The 19,481-nt window shown below is 46.2% G+C and overlaps 1 protein-coding gene across 4 annotated transcripts in view; it reads right to left on the bottom strand.

The window, feature by feature from the left end:
• TMEM178B (transmembrane protein 178B) overlaps positions 1 to 19,481 on the bottom strand; it is a 220,824-nt gene that overhangs the window by 13,146 nt on the left and 188,197 nt on the right. The window lies entirely within an intron of this gene.

Raw genomic sequence — 19,481 nt, 5'->3', positions numbered from 1 at the left:
TGACAGACATACCGCTTTCCAAGCTGCCGAGGGTTGGTGCAGTCAGTAGGGAAATACCTAAGGGAAGACATTCGCATAGAAAGTGGCTTAGTCTAGCCATGGGGAATGAACCGAGTGCCACCAGTGCCTCAAATATTGATCTGATGCTGAGCAGAGCTGTATAAAGAAACTTTAATGTTTTTGTCATTATGAGCACTCCCTCGGGAACCATTGATTTTACTGGAATTTTGCTTTACGCAAATATGGAGTGAATCGTCATCTTTCAATATTTTTTTTTTGGAGGAAAAAGGATCAAATTTTTGTTTAAATTCAGTTTTTCAGTGATGGATTTTATAAAGAAAAATATTACAAAATATTTGTCATTCTGGCTTTGTTGAAACATACACTTGAAATGCCTTGGAGAGATTTTTTTCAGATTTTTTTTTTACGTCAAAATCTAAAATGTTCCACTCTACTTGCCCTTTTAAAATGCCACTCTTGAAACCATAAATACCTCACAAAATTCGGATTCTACCCTCTGCCTGACTCCAGTCCCAATCTAGATGCCCTCTGCAGTATTGGGGAAATCTTCAAAGCATCCTGTTCTTGTTTTCCATCTCCACAGCGATATTTCATTTCTTCCTGAGAGCACTGCCAGGACAGGCTTCATAACTCTGTCAAGTCGTAAGAGTTTTGGAAAGCCACACACATCAGATGAGGCTGAACCTTAGCCCACCCAGATGAGTCTAATTTTGATCTTTGGCCTCCAGCTTCAACACAGTTAAACTCTGAGCTCCTGAAATGTCATGGCTGCCACCTACACACCAAGTAATGGATAGCTACAGACTGCGCGTGCCCATCTCAGGAGATAACAACCACAGTAAACACAAAGTTGGTAGCTTATTTTTTCGTCTCTAATTCCTCCCCGCGTAGGCCTCCTTGGACTGACGGAAGGCCCTCGGCACAAATGGCGGCCTAAGGACTGGTGTTAGGGTAACACACATGCTGTTCGTGCACGAATAATAGCATGCTGTGTGTGTTACCCGTAAAGCACGTCCTGTGTCAGACCTCTGTTTGCTCATCTGCTGGTGAGGACTAGCCTAGTCTTCTTGGTCCTGCCCTAAGACAGTGAAATCCCCAAAGGAATTCACACCCAGCCTGTGAAAAGAGCAACAAGCTCTTTTCTTCTGGTACCTTCGCCTCCTTTACCCCTTCATGCTCCTACTCCTGCTTCTCTCCTGCAACTCTTCTCCTTTTGTTTCTCTGCTGCTTTGCTCTTTTTAGTTGCAGTTACATTGAAGAAATGGATTTTATACTCCCCATTGAAGATATAGATGAGATTATGTGGTGAATTCTCCTGGAATTAGGCACAGAACCTGGGGGCATTTGTACAAACATTTATACCACCAAAAATGTTTGGACTTCTTACCATATCCATCTCCCTTATTTAGTAGGCACATCCTACAGATCTGAGATCTCCGTGCAAATCTCTGTCATGCATGAGCTGTGAGTCCACTGCCACACCACTCTCTGTTCCCTCTTCTGACCACTGCCTCCCTTGTCTATTTGGACTCTCATTTCTCTTCTGATGCGTTTGCCGTTTGCCACTTGCAGACACCCTCTGTTGCAAAGGACAGGGGATATGGGAGCTCTGGGTGCCTCCCCTAATGCTATATATGGCTGCCAGATGGCCCAGCGAGCACTGCTCATAAGCATTCACATTACGATAATGCCACGGGGTACCGGTCTGGACCAGACAGCTGCTGTGGTAGATACTGTGCCTGTATAAATAAAGACTGCCTTATTACCTCACCTCGGCACCCAGTTAGCCAGCAATCAGTGCTGTGGACTTTGCTAGCGCCTTGTGAGACCCCAGGCTCTGCAGCTGTCTTCAGAGATGTCCTGCGCTGCTTCTAAGTGCAGAGCAGGAGGAATGGGAGCCTCTCTCCCAGAATCCCGTACTCAAAAATCGTGTTGTTTGATCAGAAACCACAAACCTTCTGTGTTTTACCATGTCACCGAGGTTATCCAGCAATGTGAAGCTGTCTGGCAAGAACACGGCTGTCCTTGTGTGACATGTCAACATGGCTAGTACGTTGTCAGACTGGGGAAAAATGATCCCTCGGAGCCACTGTGCTCTAAACCAAGCTCCATGGCTTGTTTCAAAGGGTTAGAAAATGACATGAAAGGCCTTTCTTTTCTAGCAGGAACATGATAATTTCAGTTCTCTTGAAATACATGATTGTTAGGAGAGGTGGGTGGGAAAATCTGTGCGGCCAGACTGAAACTGCATTTGGTAAGTACAAAAGGGAAGAAAATAACTTCAGATTTCAAATACTCCCCATGCTTTCACGCTTTGTCTTGGCTATTTTGACTACAAGCTCTTCAATGCAAGAAGCGTTGTTTACCCGTTGTATTTGCACAATGCCCCAATATATTTGCACTCCACCTTGCAGGGGATATTCTGCCCCATAGCGAACAAACAACAAAGAAGAATGAGTAACAACCACAGAGAACAAAGCATATCACGAGCATGAGACTTCTTTAAAAAACGCTGCTCCTGTCCTGCCCCTTCAGTGGAGAAAGCGCTAATCCCATGACGATAAATAACGACTGCCATGCACAATGTCAGAGGATACATTGCGTGGTTCTCCGCCATTCACACCCTGTGCTTCTGCAGGATGTCTTGTACAGCACTATGGGCACAGGTTTGTCAGCATCCCTATTGTGTTATTCATTACAGACACAAAAAAATGCCAATTAATACCACTAGAGGAATCATCGTTGCCATTATATGAACCCTATGTGTTGTTTGTATTCAGCCAAGCAAGGAAGGTCTAGCACTTGTAGTTAATCTGGCCTCTCACCAGGAGGGTTACTGATGAAAACTGACTACTGTTACTGCTTTATGACTGCTCAGTAGCTTTTCCTCATGAACTGGCAATCATAACATAAAAGATTTTCCATCCAAATTTTACAGTCGCTGGCCATCATAGCAAAAGAGGCATGGGTGGAAGTGACAATGAGACAGAGTTTGCCCTTGGAAATACAGCCTCTGCTAGACTGTGTACAACACTGTCATGGCTTTGGCTGGGATAGAGTTAATTTTCTTCACAGAGGCTCATATGATGTGGTGTTTGGGATTTTGATGGAGATAGTGGTGATAACACACCTATCTTTCAGCAGTTGCAGGGCAGTGCTCACCCACAGCCAAGGACTCGTCAGCTCCTCGTGCTGCCCCACCAGCGAGGGGGCTGGGGGTGCACCAGGAGCTGGGAGGGGACACAGCCAGGACAGCTGGCCCAGACTGGCCAGAGGGACGTCCCATGCCATGTGGCGTCATGCTCAGCAACAAAAGCTGGGGTAAAGAAGGGGGAAGGGGGGACATTTGGGGTGACGGCGTTTGTCTTCCCAAGAAACCATCCCATGTGCTGAGCCCTGCTTTCCTGGCAGTGGCTCAACTCCTGCCTGTGGATGGGAAGCAGCAACTGAACTCCTTGGTTTGCTTTGCTTGTGCACGCGGCTTTTGCTTTACCTAGTAAACTGTCTTTATCTCAGCCCATGAGTTCTTGCACTTTTACCTTTCCAGTTCTCTCCCCCATCCCACCTGGGGAGAGCGAGCAGCTGTGCGGTGCTCAGCTGCCTGCCAGGACTAAACCTCTGCAGTCCTTTTAGGCATCCAGTGTGGGGCCCAAAGGGTTCAAGATGATGACAGATTTGACTGGAGTGTGGAGTGTGCTAGACCAAATTTACAGATGTTTAGCTGGCTATTGGCAGGCTCCTGTGCTTGTCACAGGGCTGGGCTTGCTTGTCTTACTGTATGTTAGAGTCCAGTGCTTGTTAGTGGCTGCTTTTGCAGTTTGCTGTACCCCTTATCATTGTGCTCTGCTGTGCCCAGGAACATTCTGGTAACAGCTGTGGCCATCTGCCTGGGCTGGCCAACAGCCAGGGCATCGCTGCTGCTCCTCTGCTGTGCACAGGCTGGTGCTTCAGACTGAACTCAGTTCAAAGGGACTGTGACCTGTGGATGTGTCCACATGGGAGCACAGACACCCTGAAGCCTCTCTGGCCACAGGTAAGTCCACGCCAGAGCAAAGTAGCCATGAAGCATCCGTGACATGGGGAAGTCCATGCTGTAGCAGGTACACCCTGCAGTGTTCATGTCTGTGGATACGGCCACAGCAGAACACCTCGAAGTGTCTGTGGGTGTGGATGAGACCGTGACACAGCAGGTGTCTGAAGGGACCTCTGAAGGGTCTGTGACCAATGGAAAAGGCTGCGCAGAGCAGGTACACCTCAAAGCGACTGTGGCTGTGGGTAAGGCTGTGCTGCAGCAGGTGTATCTCTGCAGGGGCTGTGGCACATTAATAAGTCCACACCAGAGCAGGCAGGCTTCTGAAGGGACCGTGTGGCTCACGGATAAGGCCATGCCGGAGCAGGTGCACCTCTGAGGGACTGTGGCCAGTGGACAAGCCCAGGCTGGAGCTGGAGTGAGGGCAGGAGTTCATTGCAATGTTAAACGCTACGGCTGGGTCAAAAGGACAAGGGTGGAGACTGTAACAGATATGTCTTTAAACTGTTGTAAACCATGATTTGAGATGCATGTTGTAGCAAGTCCTACAGAAGGAACCACTTGAACCGGTGGAGGACGAGCCTCGCAAGAAGCACTGCAAATGCAGCAGCGACCCAAACTGAGCTGGCTTTGGCATCCAGCAACTCCACATAATGCACCACCTCTCCTGCCCTGAGCGACTGCCATAACGGATAGAAGCTAAGTCATGGACTAAAAGAACGCAGGGGACATTTTATAGGCATTCTGGGGACATTTCACAGGGGTGGTCCATAGACAAAGAGGGGGGGCTGAACGGCTGTGTGGTGCTTATTTGCCTGCCAGGTTAAACCAGACACCGAGCTCAGACGGCAGGAGGAGGGAGGCTGTCGCTCCTGCCCAGGACACTGCCTGCACTACGGGCATGGCACCAGGAGAGCAACAAGTCACGAACATCCCCGATCCTGAGGTTCTTCCTCCCTCAGAAAATAAATTGAAACCTCATTAGCTTTCCTGCTAGGCTCTCGCAGTCAGTGAGGTACACCCGACAGGTACTAATGGGCCGCATCCCCAGGCAGCAGTAGCAATACAAACTTTTCTTTCTTTGTCAGAAACTCTTCCATAACTTCAGTCGATGGGACGTGAAGGCTGGTGGGCCAAGGCTCAGCGCCTGGGCCGTGGCACTGGCACACACAACGTGAATGACAGGCGGAAATAAGAGCTCGCTGGGGATGCGGCAGTGCATGAGCTGGACGGGGGAGATAAAGACCATCGCCTTCAGCAGCTGGGGAGAGCAGAAGGCACTAAGTTCTTTGTGATGGGATTTATGCCTTATCATCCTACCTGAAACACTAATGAACGAGACAAGGCAACAGCGGCATTTCTGACAAAGGAAATTCACATGTCACTGCAAAACGCTACAGACAGGTGAGGGATGAAATTCCGTGTAAGGCCACGTCTGCGCTGCAGAAACTGCTGTTTGACATGTAGTCACACCTCCGTCTCGACTCCTCGTCAGACAGCTACCTTCCTCTCTGTCTGGTTTTGACAATGCTTGTCCTGCTAACGGAGCACCTGAGCCATTAAATACCTCGTGGTTATCCGCCCCCCCAATTTCGGAGCTGTTCGGTGCAGAGGCAGGGCTCCGGCCCCCTGCCAGCTGGATGGGGCCGTGGAGGGCAGAGCCAGCCCCTGCCCCGCAGCCAGGGCTGCTGGACACACGGGGCTCACGGGGCACCGCTCCTGCATCCTTGCTGCAGGGCCTAGTGTGGTCTGGAGAGAGACGGCTGGGAAAAGTAACATCGTTGTCGGTCAGAACCTCATTCAGTGTGGGTTGTGAGTCACAGCCTTTGCTGTAGCTGGTTTTAAGCATGATTTTAGCAAACAGAGCTGTGGGCCGCTGCAAGGAGTTTTATTTTTATTTGGTAATCATCCCTTTTCTTTCTAATCAGCCTGGCTGTGCGAAGGGCTGCAATGCTTCTGTTTGCAGTTTTCAATCCTCACCTCCAGGGGAGAACAGAACCGCTTGTAAATGAACTGGTTATGCTGAGCTGATCTCAATACAAGCAGACTCCAAGCACCCATACCAAATACGTCTGAATTTTGCCTCACGCTAGCGCCCTCTGAACCATTTCCGAAGCCACGTCCTCCTCCCACACGCCTTGGCTCTGCTTCTAGACTGGGGGAGCTTGAGGGACTTCACAGGGCGTGTGCTGCTGTGTGAGACAAGAACCGCTGCCTCGCTCAGGTACACGGCAAGTGAAGGTGAGCCTAAGCGCGGCTGGTTACCTGAGTGCATTACAGGGGTGCATTTAGTGTAGTATTAGCACATGCTAGCAGGTGTCACCTACCAGTAGGTGTCATCAGCAGGTGTCTGTAGTGCCCACCCATTCGGCCCTGCTACACCGTAGCTAATCCTAAGGGCACCCCTATTCTTTTGACAACCATTGGAGGCAATTTCAGGTAACTGCTTCTCTTGGTTTGGGAAGGACTAGGTCATTTGTATGGCCCTTTACTGTGTCGGGTCTGGAGCGTCTTAAATCAGGGAAGGGAAGGGAAGGGAAGGGAAGGGAAGGGAAGGGAAGGGAAGGGAAGGGAAGGGAAGGGAAGGGAAGGGAAGGGAAGGGAAGGGAAGGGAAGGGAAGGGAAGGGAAGGGAAGGGAAGGGAAGGGAAGGGAAGGGAAGGGAAGGGAAGGGAAGGGAAGGGAAGGGAAGGGAAGGGAAGGGAAGGGAAGGGAAGGGAAGGGAAGGGAAGGGAAGGGAAGGGAAGGGAAGGGAAGGGAAGGGAAGGGAAGGGAAGGGAAGGGAAGGGAAGGGAAGGGAAGGGAAGGGAAGGGAAGGGAAGGGAATTTTCTGTTTGGTGGATCTCCTCCCCTTCAGGAGATATCATCTGTGTGAAGTCAAGGGAGATCCCAAAAGCCAGTAATTAAAATGTTCCCAGCACCACGCCCCCCTCTGAGATCCCTGGCTCTGCACAAATCATTTTCCTTATTATTTAGAAAACATTTCCTCCATGTCTGGCTGGGAGACACGCATTCCCTCCCTTCCCCCAGCAACAGGCAGAAATGACTCACAAGCTAACAGTGCTGTCAGATGTATAAAATAAACAAACCAAAAAATGGATTCTTTTCCCCTTCTGTTTTTTGCAGAGACAGAGATGTCAAGTATTACTTATAAACACTAGTAGATAAAAAGAAAAACACAAAGGTAAGGATTTTAAGATGTCCTCTGAAACCGAGCAGCTCTCAAATACATGTGACTCCCCTCCTTTTCAAGTGTTTCTAGTGGCAGCCATTGATGGCAATTCCTGGCTAATAATGCCTTTGGAAGAAGTGCTGTTTATTTAATTATCATAACTTTTTCATTATAGGGTTATAGGAAAAAAAAATCATAAGTGAAACAAGACCGTCTTTAATTTCTCTCTGCCCTGCTAACTTTTATTGTTTTCAAGGTACATCAAACAAACAAATAAAATGGGGTCTGATCCTAAAGTGGATTGTGTACCATTACCTATTTAAATTATATCACAATCAAATGAAATTATTAAAGAATAAACCAAATTCCCTCCCAACACAGTGATGACAAAAGCCTTTTGGAGGGAGTAGCTTTGCAGTAAACTCCTTCTGTGCATGGATTAAACGCCTCAGCAGCACACAGCTCTTGAGAACACTTTATTGCTCTGTGCATACATGCACAGAATATAAATTATTGCTTAATTATGTACCACTCCAGCAGAAGCAGCTTGCAGCATCACCGATAGGTTGCAGAATAGCAAGGGGTTTACTGGAAAATTGCCCTTATAAAAAAGCTGAGCTGGAAGCCAAAGTCGGACTGGGTGATGGAGGTTCAGCACTGTGTCCGTACAAGACCATGAACCCACCGGGGCTGGAACCTCACACGTTTTTATTTTATACTGAGAACCAGAGCAAACTGCAGGGGCTGCGGCGGTGCTGCGATATTGCATTATAGCCCCTGCCAGAATGCTGTTTGCATTTGGCCTTTGGCCTCCTGCCTCCAAACGTGCCCGCGGCATCCGTGCCACATGAGAGCTGTACGCCTGCTGCGGGTCACTTCAGCAGCAGCGCCTGGCTGTTGAATTGCTGCTGCACGAGCTGCAAGACGTTATGGCATCAGACGTTATGGCTATGTGTCCTCCATCATGACTGCAAATACTTATAGGTGTGCTCCTTAGGTTCGGGTAAGTCAGTACAGGATATGGAAAACCACTGCAGCAGTTGAGGGCTGAGCCTCGGTTTGCTATGCTGGTAGAGCTGGCAGCCTGTACCTCACATTTACACGTGATTTACAGGTTTGCACGTGGTGACCTTTCTGCTACCGTGCCCCACAGCTCGTGGCACGGCACCAGGAGTGGATACCCAGGCTGTGAACTGCTACAGCCAGCGATAATCAGCTGAGAGCACGCACCCGCTGAAGCTATGAGTTGGTACATAAGGTGAAAGCAACGCTACTTAGCCAAAAGGCATGTTTTGATAAAACGGGCTAGGGAGAAAGAGGGGAGTTGATCAAAGCCTGAGCTGAATAACCCTCTGATTACTTTAGCCATGACCCAGCCAAGGTAACCTAGCAATAATAAAGTGACTTGACTACAGCCATTAAGCAAATGGAATGGCTCAGGAACTTGCAGCCACAACAGAGGAGGCAGCAAAACTTGTGCCAGGTGTAGCTGTGGGATGTTATTCCATATTTTGCCGGGAGCAGAAGTGAAAGAATGTCAAAATAGAGAAACATCCTAACCAAAGGTTAGTGAAATTATCACAACACTCGGCTGGCAAGCACCATGCTTGGTGACAGGCAGAGGTTGCCGGCAGGCTTGTTGCACCCCGTGCAGCACGGACCTCCCAGGACTGCCTGGCCAGAGCTGCTTCGTTACGCTCTGAGGCTAAGGTCTGAGCCAATTCGCGTGACTCCATCACATTTCCAACTTGTCAGATGACAAGACATGTAAGTTTAGTATCAGACTTCAGGCACTTGCTTCCGAGCCTCAGCATTTGCCGGAGCAGACAAGAAACCTGTAAGGTCAGGGCTGGGCTTGCCTCGTCACAGGGCATCTCCCATAGCATGGGGAATCCACCCACCACTTCACCTTTGGTATTTTAACAACCAGGTCATCCTGCCTCTCTCTGGGTAGGGCCCTCTTATTCCAGTCAGAAAACTGCACCTCTCTCAGAAGGCTTGGTTAGCAGAACCTTTCGTTTGAAGGAAATTTTAAACTGCTGAGGAGTCTTCAGACTGATGTTCTTTACAGCTGAGTGATACAGCTAGTGAGATGTAACGGCCAGAAATCAAAATAAGATGAAGTTGTTTTGATAACAAAGAGCACGGGGTGCAGGCCACCCCCGTGATATTTATGTGAGTGCCTGGAAGCAACAAAACCACCCTGATCCCCTCTGTGCTGCCTTGAAGGATCCCAGGGCATGGAGGATGCTGAAATCTTCTTTCCTGTTGCAGAGGAAACACCTGTACAGCCTCCGCGGCACACACACGTACACAGTATGAATGACTGCTTTCTGTAACCCCTGGAAGAGCCAGGTCAGGGCAAGCTGGATGGAAATGAGGAGGGCTCCAGTCACACACTTTCTGCCTGGTCTGGCTGCTTTTTCTGTGAAATTTCCAGTGGCCTGTTGAGCTCCTCTGTCCAGGCAGATTAGACCAAGTAAGCATAGCAGAGATTTGTCCAAAGGGAATGTTGTTTTTCTACGTAGACAAACCAAGGAGCCACAGTGAATTTAAGTCTTGCTTCAGTTTCTGCATTTAACAACAGGACCTGCTGCACATAAAAATTCACTCCCCTCTCTTTCTGTAAGGAATTCTTCCTGTCTAGCAAACCATGCCAGTATTATTTCACCTTCTGTTGCCTACGCACTCTTCTTTCTTCTTTGATGCCAGGCATGCAGAAGGACTCAGTAAATATATTTTTTAAAAACAACAACCCAATAATAAATGCCAGTTTTGTTTTCATTGTCTTCCTTTGGCCTTGAAGTGTCTTGCCATTGGAATTCAGAAGCCAACAACAGATCAAAGACCTGGTGATGTTATTAAGGGATAAGGAACAACCACGGAATTTTAAAATAACACACAACTTGTTTTCCAGGACTGTGGGTGGGGAAGTCTTTTGTATTCCTATCGGATCCATCTCCCCTACTTTGTTTCTACTTTAATTCACCTTCTGTCAGCTCCCCCAAAGCCCTACTGACATCCCTGAGAAGTAAACAAGATTGCATGCCCTTCACGGACTATGCTAGGTTTTTTGTTCTCATAACTCTTGAAGGTACTGACTCTTCTATCAGTATCTCCTGTCCTGGTGAGTGAGAAATTACAAGTCAGTAGAGCTGACTTTTAAAACAACAAACACAGGTATGTGAATTGTGGGTTTTTTTTGTTTGTTTGTTTGTTTGTTTTTTCCTGAAAAGCCAGAGTGAGCTGACTCCTCAGTTTACTGTACACCGAGTTCAGGGAGGCAGGCTGATCTGTGGTAAGACTGAAAAACAATGAGTTTATAGGTGCACAAACACTACTTGCCCTGCCATTTGATCCAGACTACCAGATCTGTGCACCTCCAAAGCCTTTCCTCTCCTTCTCCTAAATGCTAAGGTACTTCTGTGATCAGGTGCAAAGATGCTGGAATTGTTCGTGTTGGCATTTCCCTCACAGGGTGCAAGTGAACATCCAGGAGCATCAAAAATGAGCCACAGGAAAAAATCCAACATATTTGAATGCTGACTTTAAAGTCAGCTCCTAATGTTTCCATGGAGATCAAATGCTATGGAGTTGACAATGAATTCTCCGGTTGTGCCATTCTTTTCAGGGAAAAAAAACAAACAACTAATAACAAAACAAAACACAACACCTTTAAGTGCCTGGACTCTGCAGTACAGCCATGTTACTGATTTAAAATAAACAACAACACATTTCTATCTCCCACTCCACCCCTATTCTCTTGTGGAGGTGTTAAGTCTTAGCTCCCTGTTTTTCAGGGCTAGGTCTGTCAGTATTGACCTAAGGAATCAGCTAAATTCCTCAGGTACTGAAAAAATTCCCCAGGCACTGAAAAAAATTAGCAGCTAATGAAAATAGTATGCTTCTGTGAGAAGAAGGACATGGATATGCTATTCAACATATGCCGTAGGAGATGCAAAGATGTGTGTGATTCCCCTTGAGGAGTATTACGAGCTGAAATTACAAAAGAGCATTTCAGCAGAAGGTACTCAACGGCATACAGAGAAGCCCATACAGTGAAAGGAGACAATCTTTCAAGTTTCCAGAGAGCCCCTTATTTCATTTTCAAAATGGGTGTCGGCATTAATAAATAAAAGCAAAATGTGTTCTCAGAGCACCAGTAAGCATAGAGAAGTACCAGAAGTAAAGATTTAACACAGTGCCCTAGCTCTGCCTTTTAAGTATAATATATTGTGGGCCTTGTCCCACCTTGTCTTGCAGTCGGCTGAGCAACTGTTTTCTAGCTAGGAAACACTGAACAGGCTGCCTTGACACCATGTTAAAACCCCCAAAGATGGCAAGGGGGGCTTATGTTTACATGGATGATTTCCGAAGTGTTTATTTTTGGAGTCAAAACAGGAAATTGGATAACATTCAACAGGGAAGTGATACTAATTTCTAAAAGATGCTTACTAATGGTAAGTAAGGACAAAGAAGCACCTTCAGCCTTATCCATGTATGTGGACTGAACATACGTCCATATATATCTGTATATATATGGGCATGTATCCATGAGTGTCCAGCTTTTGACATACACAAGAAAAGGAGAGCAACTCCTTAGGTCCGAGGAACACAGTGTAAAATGAAAACAGAGACCATGACTTGCAAGCAACCCTGTTCGTGAGGGATGCCACAAGCTGTGTAGGAGAGACCTGCTTCAAAAGAAAGACTGACAAGTCCTGAAAGTGAGGAGAAAAGGGCATTTTAAAGAACAGGCTAACTCTTAGTATCTTCCTGTGCATGTGCTCTGCGTTGTGGCGTTGCTGCCTGAGGGGCACTGAGGCACGAAGCCTGCACGGCTGCTCCAGGCTCTGGGTCTCATCGCAGGTCCACAGAGACCTTCATCAGCTCCTCTGTGTCCTCCCCGGCACCCTGGCAATGCATTTGACCCTTTTAAACAACCAAGAGCCTTAGAGGGGTTTAAACATTTAAAACCTATTAACGCTGTACATTAACTCAAGTTCACGCCAAGTCAAGGCCTTAAATCACTTTAAACATAATGCAATATTTAACCAAAAGCACAAGTAGGAACAGAAGTGCGCGTGTGTGCTGTGGGAGGTATGGGGAAAGGGGTGCTGACCACGTCTCCCCGAGGCTTGTTTCACAGATTCACAACCCAGTTATGACATCTCCTGATACAACTCAGCCTTTGTCTCCATCTGGAGGTCAATCCACCTAGGTAAGTTCCTACACTGGTCCTGAAGGAGTTTTGCTGAATTAAGTTCCTCTGCAGCCATCACTAATTTAGTGTCTCCCACAGGATTAAAATGTGATTGGCATCTCATTTCTTGCAGTGATCCAGCTTCTTTTGAATTATAAATACTTTTTGAACTGGCAAAAGGTATTATGTCTCTGTGAAAACTATATTTATGCCAAGCTGCTCAGATCACAGCCACTTAACTGTATACCCCTGTTTTAGCAGAGATCACATGCTGCTGCTTAAGCTCTGTATGCACACAGCTGTGCATACACGTGTGCATTTGCACTTGCCTTTCCATAAGGAAAAAAAGATTTTATGTAAACTTGATAAGGCTATTCCTTTCGGAGAAGAAGCGCAATAAACTGGATTTTCAGGGCATAATGCAGTGGGAAAGAAAAGAAAAAAAAAAGATCACACAAAATGTCTTCAGTCTTCAGTGTCATGGATTCGTCGTGTCACCACAAGTGCACATCCAGAAGAATGTGGAGACACCTTGATCATTAGTGAGAAATAGACATCCCAGGCTCCCTGTTAGACCACGTTTCCAGATTGAGCCCAAGGAATGCCTTTTGATTTCTCATTTTGTTTGTCTTTCTCTTTGCCTCCTCTTGGCAGCTGCTATGAAGGTACTTCGTAACTGCCGAGGAGACGTCAATCACGGAGCTTTGCCTCACACTTGCTGTATTAAATTGTTACGTTTTTGTTTCTTAAATTATTCAGCAGCGGAATGATTATTTTCAGATGGCAGGACCACAGTTGTGCAGAATAAATACTCATATTTTCTACCGCTCTGTGCTATTTTCAAAGTACAGTGAGTTAAATTTGGGCCGCGAATGACTCAACAGCTGGTAACGATCCATGGCTGCAAATACACAGATGCCTCAGTTGTCAGCTACCAACATATGCAGAGCGCAGGCAGAGGAAGCACAGCACTCGGGCTTGGGGATTTTAAAGACGAGGCTCTGCACGGAGGCAGGGAGTGAAAGAGGATACAGATGCATGCGGCACATCTGTACCGACAACTGTGCCGTGCTGGCTCCCCAGCCCTGTTTTGAAGCTCCCCTTTCTGATGGGGTTTGCATCCCTCAGCATCCAAACCACCCAGCACCACAGCCCCAACTGTGCCTGTGCCCTGCTGGTGCCTTGCAACAGACCCCGGTGAAGCATGACCTGGCTTGGGCAAGAGCAAGCGACCCGCTGGAGGTGGGCAGCCCACGCTAATAAAGCAGTCTGCAGGCAGGATTTACCCCTGGAGTGAGAGAAGGAATATTTTGGAAACATTTCTGAGAAGGGATGAGGATGAGAAGGATTTGTAAAAGGTTGTTTCTCCCCGGATTAGGATATAAAGACAGGCTGGGAAGAATGCACTCATACATTCGTAAGCGGGTTGTTCATTTCTTTAATAAACATCCTTTCCTGCGTCTCTGAAATAAGCATTAAATTGTGCCAGCACACCTGCATAACTTTATTTTTTCTTCTCTCTCGCACATCTTTCCTGCCTGCTTATCTCCACCACAGCAGCCAGCACTGGAAAGAATAGGAGTTCACCTCTGCTGCGGCAAAAGGCTGGAAGCTTTTGTAACCTAAGCCCTGCGAGGATGGACAGGCTGCGAAGAGCAATCTCTCAGCAGCAGTCTTGGGTGGGTCAGAAGAAATGCAGAAGAGCAGCAGAAACAGAGCTGGCAAAGGACTCTCAAATCCCCCAGACTGGCAGATTTCCACTGCAGGGGCGGAGGAGGAGAGGACACAAAATCTTCCCAATGTTCCTGGCAGCAAGTGCTCGGACAGAAAATCGGAGAGGAAAAACTCCATAAAGCTGCTTAATATGGCCTTTTAGTGCCGGTGAGAAAGGGGATTGCAGCCTCCCAGACGATGCCCCAAGACCAACATTTCACTCAAAAATGTCACCAGGCAAAAGCAAGAAATGAAATGCTGTGGGAGACTACAGATCATTTTATCACAGATACGCATGGAGAAGCTAAATCACATGAATAAGGGCATTTAGCAGCTGGAATAATTTCCAAATAGACTAATTAGAGTCTGAATTATTAATGGTAAAATTTATAATTGGCTCAAAGCAAGGTTACAGCAAGAAACATACTTGACTTTGCAAAGAATAATGAATATTTGCAAGGGTAGTAAAATGACATGCTTCTCTAAGGAAACGGGTAGCAAATAGGGCAAAAACCCTAAAGTGATACTAAAGTGCATGGCACAAGACAAAACTGGCAGAGACAAGAGAAAAGAGTAAGGAGAACAGGTAAAAGAGCAAACAAGGGCAGAGATGATTTATTGCATTTATTTGCAGTAAATTTGGAACAAAATAAGACAATGCAGAAGTCTCTCCCTGAAGGGCTGCCTTGTAGGCATGCAGTAAAAAACCTAACGATTTCACTGAAATGTGTTCTCAGTACTGACAAACTTACAAAGGCAAAATACATGAGTGTGCAGCTGAAGGACAGAGCTCTGATAAGGCTGATAAAACGTCACTCTTTGTGGGTCTTTTAATACATTTACAAAGGCAAGTGATGTAGCTCTTGCCAGGGATGTAATTTGGTCAGGGATAATTCTGTGCTGAAGCAAGTACTGGAAAAAAAGATATTAGAGGCACCATTTTATATTTCCAGCTGGAGCAAGGGACAGCATTTCAGGAGGGACGTGCACCATGGTGGGCAGGGGAGGGTGCGACCGTTGCCAAGACAGTGCCCCCATGGGGCTGTCCTGCCACCCCACACTCCCCATGGCAGGCAGGCATTGATGAGGAATCACAGAATCATAGAATCATAGAATATCCCGAGTTGGAAGGGACCCATAAGGATCATCAAGTCCAACTCCTGGCACCGCACAGGTCTGCCCAAAAGTTTAGACCATGTGACTAAGTGCACAGTCCAATCTCTTCCTAAATTCAGACAGGCTTGGTGCAGTGACTGCTTCACTGGGGAGCCTGTTCCAGTGTGCAGCCACCCTTTTGGTGAAGAACCTCTTCCTGATGTCCAGCCTAAACTTCCCCTGCCTCAGCTTAACACCGTTCCCGCGGGTCCTGCCACTGGTGATAACGGAGAATAGGTCACCTGCCTCTCCACTCCCCCTCACGAGGAAGTTGTAGACTGCGATGAGGTCCCCCCTCAGCCTCCTCTTCTCCAGGCTGAACAGGCCCAGTGACCTCAGCCGCTCCTCATATGTCTTCCCCTCTAGGCCCTTCACCATCTTCGTCGCCCTCCCCTGGACACTCTCCAACAGTTTTACATCCTTTCTGTACTGTGGTGCCCAGAACTGCACACAGTACTCGAGGTGAGGCCGCACCAGCGCAGAGCAGAGCGGGACAATCACTCCCCTCGACCGACTAGCAATGCCGTGCTTGATGCACCCCAGGGTGCGGTTGGCCCTCCTGGCTGCCAGGGCACACTGCTGGAGGAAAAGGGTTCTGGAGCATTTGGGTACAAAGTCAGCCCTGCTCTCGTAACTAGGAATAAAGAAACCAACGTGTTATTTCAAAACAGCTGGCTGAAGTGAAATACGCACTGAACTAGGAAAAGAGCAGGCTGTCAGGGATTGCACTCAAAAGCTGATTTTGTAAAGCAAGTACAACAACAGAAGGTGGGGTGAGGTTGAGTTTGCAACTTTGTGGAAGGACAGTCAACCTAGCAGAATCTGAGATACCGAAACAAGAAGATCCTATGCACGAATGTACTGGAGAGAAGGTGGAAAAACCCATAACTAGATGGACAGATACCTTGTGTGCTTATCGTCATACAGGAAGTGTTCTTAAACAACTTGATGAAGTACTGAAAGGAGGGGTGCACTGAAGACGCAGGAATTTGCCATGGTAGAGTTGCCAGCGTGCCAGTTCATAGCATCTCAACTCTTCAGGGCTGGAAGTAAAACTGAAATTTGCCGTGACTTGGCAATAACGTTAGCTATTACTGAGGGAGCAAAGACACCAACCAAATGAATCGACAGGTTTACCATGATAATAAAAGCAAGTAGGTCAAGGATTTGGATACATTCAGAAGAACTTCTCAAAGTCCAGAAATGTGAGGACTACTTCTTGGGAAATGATGAGGAGGTCATGCCTGGACTTCAAAAAAGCAAAGGCATGCTTTTTTGGTGCACGTAAACAATGCTTTGGTCAAAACACAATGTATAAATGCCTCGCATGCATTTCAGGTAGATGTTTAATTGAATCCTTTTCAGACTATCACTAAGTACTTGATATGCATAAAAGCATCAAGTTTGCCACAGGACTCTGACATTTGGAAGCAGTGTTACAGATGCCTCCAAGGTTACAGAAATTATTATAAAATTGCAAAATTACTGGAGGACATGCCCAGTACGAAGCTTTTACTGGTGCACAGATTTTCAATAATTTGCATGTAGAGAAAAAGCAAGAAGCTGCAAGAGGATGTGCTTGGAGTAATGTATACTTTGAGTGTGACCCACTTCTGTAATAGAATTAAACAGTCTCAAGTAAGATGCATAAAATGAACCAATCCTAGCAAAACACAAGAGCACAGTACCACATGGAGATCGCCACAAGAGAAACTCTTCCACCTTGCAGGATAAAGTCATCCTGACAACTCAGAAACGAAACTACAACAGACAGTGCAACTCAGGGTACAGGAAACTATGTAATCGTACCACTGTGCAAAATGAGGTCAGAAATCCTAAGCATAGCTTGCAGTATCCATCTGGCTATGTGCAAGAGGAGGCACTAAAAAAAAATCGTACTGTGGTCTCGCAAATGTTGTCACTCGAGATAAGAAATCCAAGCACAAATCCTACAATAAATACAGAGAATTATGCAAAAGAACTTTGGAAGCCATAAGAGCTCTGTGATTGCTGTTGATACAGATACAGTTGGACTAAACAGGAAAGATGAATTATTAATAATTTTAACTTGTTACAAAACATGCTGAATAACAGTGTAAAACACACTCTAAATCACAGTTTACATGTGCTGGATTCCAGATGAACTAATACCAGATAAGGGCCTGCATTTCACAAATGACTTATTTCAGCCATTTGCTTGAGAAATTAGATCAAGCATAGTAAAGCAAGTCCTTATTAGGCACTGGCACACGGGCTAGCAAGAAGACTGTTCCGTAAATATAATAAAGAACCAGAGGTCCAAGAAAACCATGTCTGGTCTTGTTAGATTATCACAGCACACTTCTCAGTGCTCCACTGAGATTTCCTGTTGAAAGAATTATGGGCAATAAGGGACCAAACCCACAGATATCTTAAGCTAGGAAATGTTTAACCCTGAGATCATTACAGAAGAGCTGTTTGTCTGGAAATTAAAACAGAACAAATGCTATAAACAGAGCCTAAACAAGCAGAAATGCAAATGGAAGGGAAAGTTATACTGATTATAGCTACCACCTTAACCTGTCATTTACAGTGAGGTTGGACGTCATAAGCCTCCCAGAGCATTTTTCCCCCTATTGGACCAGAAAAATAAAGTTAAACAGAACTAAGAGGCACTCTGGCTTCAAGCATTTTGAGGACTGATGGGATGATACCTTGACAGCACTTCTGTGATGACAGAAGTAACAGAGTTGTCTTCAAACACTGTCCATCAACAAAAAGGTTCAAATCAGACTTACTGGCTGTAGAAGGAATGCCTATGTAACTTGTGACACACCAGGAAAACACTGATAGCGACTGACTTTCAGATTAGGTAGCTTTAATTGTGTATCTTATTAACTGGCTGCTTCATTTTCTAGATGTTACTTCACACATATTTGCTGTTAAGAGACATCAGGAAAGGTGTAGCAGCTGCCACTGACTTGTGCAACAAAGATAATAACCTTTTGTAGCCCTGATCCACATGCCTCTGCTTGGAGCAGAAAACATGGTTGATCTCCCAACACATCTTTATTAAAAATATCACACATCTTGACAGAATTTGGCAGATAAAATAATCTGCTGCCTCTCAATTCAATTAGTTTCAGCTCCCAACTGCTAGATCTTGTTATTGTTTTGTCTACTCAGTCAAAGAGCATGCTACTATCAGATGGCTTCTCCTTGCATAGGTACTTCCACTTTGTGTTCAAGTCAATTATAAACCTTCTGTTTAACATTTTCAAGCAATTGGCTTTTTGTGGCATGCTGTGTTCTTGTTTTCCAGTCCTGGAGTCATTGTTGTAGCTCTTCTGCAATCCTCTCCCAACTTTTCCATGTCCTTCCTCATTAAGGACACCAGGAATAGTTTTGTCTTGCCCAGAGATAATCCCACTTTGTGCTGTTATTGCATATTCTCATCAAGACATCTAAGGGATGAACTGGCACATTTAGCAGCCATGTGGCACCGAGAGCTCCCGTGAAGCTGGATGATCCCAGCAACGGGGATCCCAGAGACCTTCTCAGGGTTGCTGCTTTCCAGGAGGCAGCCTCTCATTCTGCAAAGCTGACTGACACGTTTTATTCCCAGCTGCATGACCCCATATCTGTCCCCACTGAAAGGTCTATGGTTTGAGCATACCAGAAGATAACTTTGTAAAGTTATGAGTGACCCATCTCATTATGTATGGTCACACTGAGTCTTGTTTCACCTGAAAACTTTTATCAGCCATCCTTCAGAATAAAATTCTTCACTAGAAACTCCCCCATATACACTGGTAATTAATAAATAAGACTTAGCTAGTTTCTAATGAGTGTATTTATTTAGCACTTATTTAGTGTACTTCTAATGTTTTAATCTGAATGCCATGCTTTAGTGAGTTAAATACCACACAGATATCTGAGCATATTATAGTAACACATACAAATTAAGCCTTTAATTACTTAAGAAATACTGATCTAATTTGGCAGACCCATTGCCCATAGAGTATCGAACACCCACAACAAACCATTTGCAGCCATCCGCGGATAGACCAACGTTTTCCTGCAAAAGGTACTAGCAGACTCCAAATATGTTTGTGGGCACTGAGACAGCCAGCGTCTATCTCACCAGCACCAACAGCACTGGAACATAAACACTCGTTATCTGAGCACTCAGCTCCTCTTCTGGGTCTA

Source organism: Anser anser (assembly GCF_964211835.1).
Source record: "Anser anser genome assembly, chromosome: 1".
In the NCBI taxonomy this organism is placed as follows: Eukaryota; Metazoa; Chordata; class Aves; order Anseriformes; family Anatidae; genus Anser; species Anser anser.
This window is presented reverse-complemented; position numbering and strand designations above follow the sequence as displayed.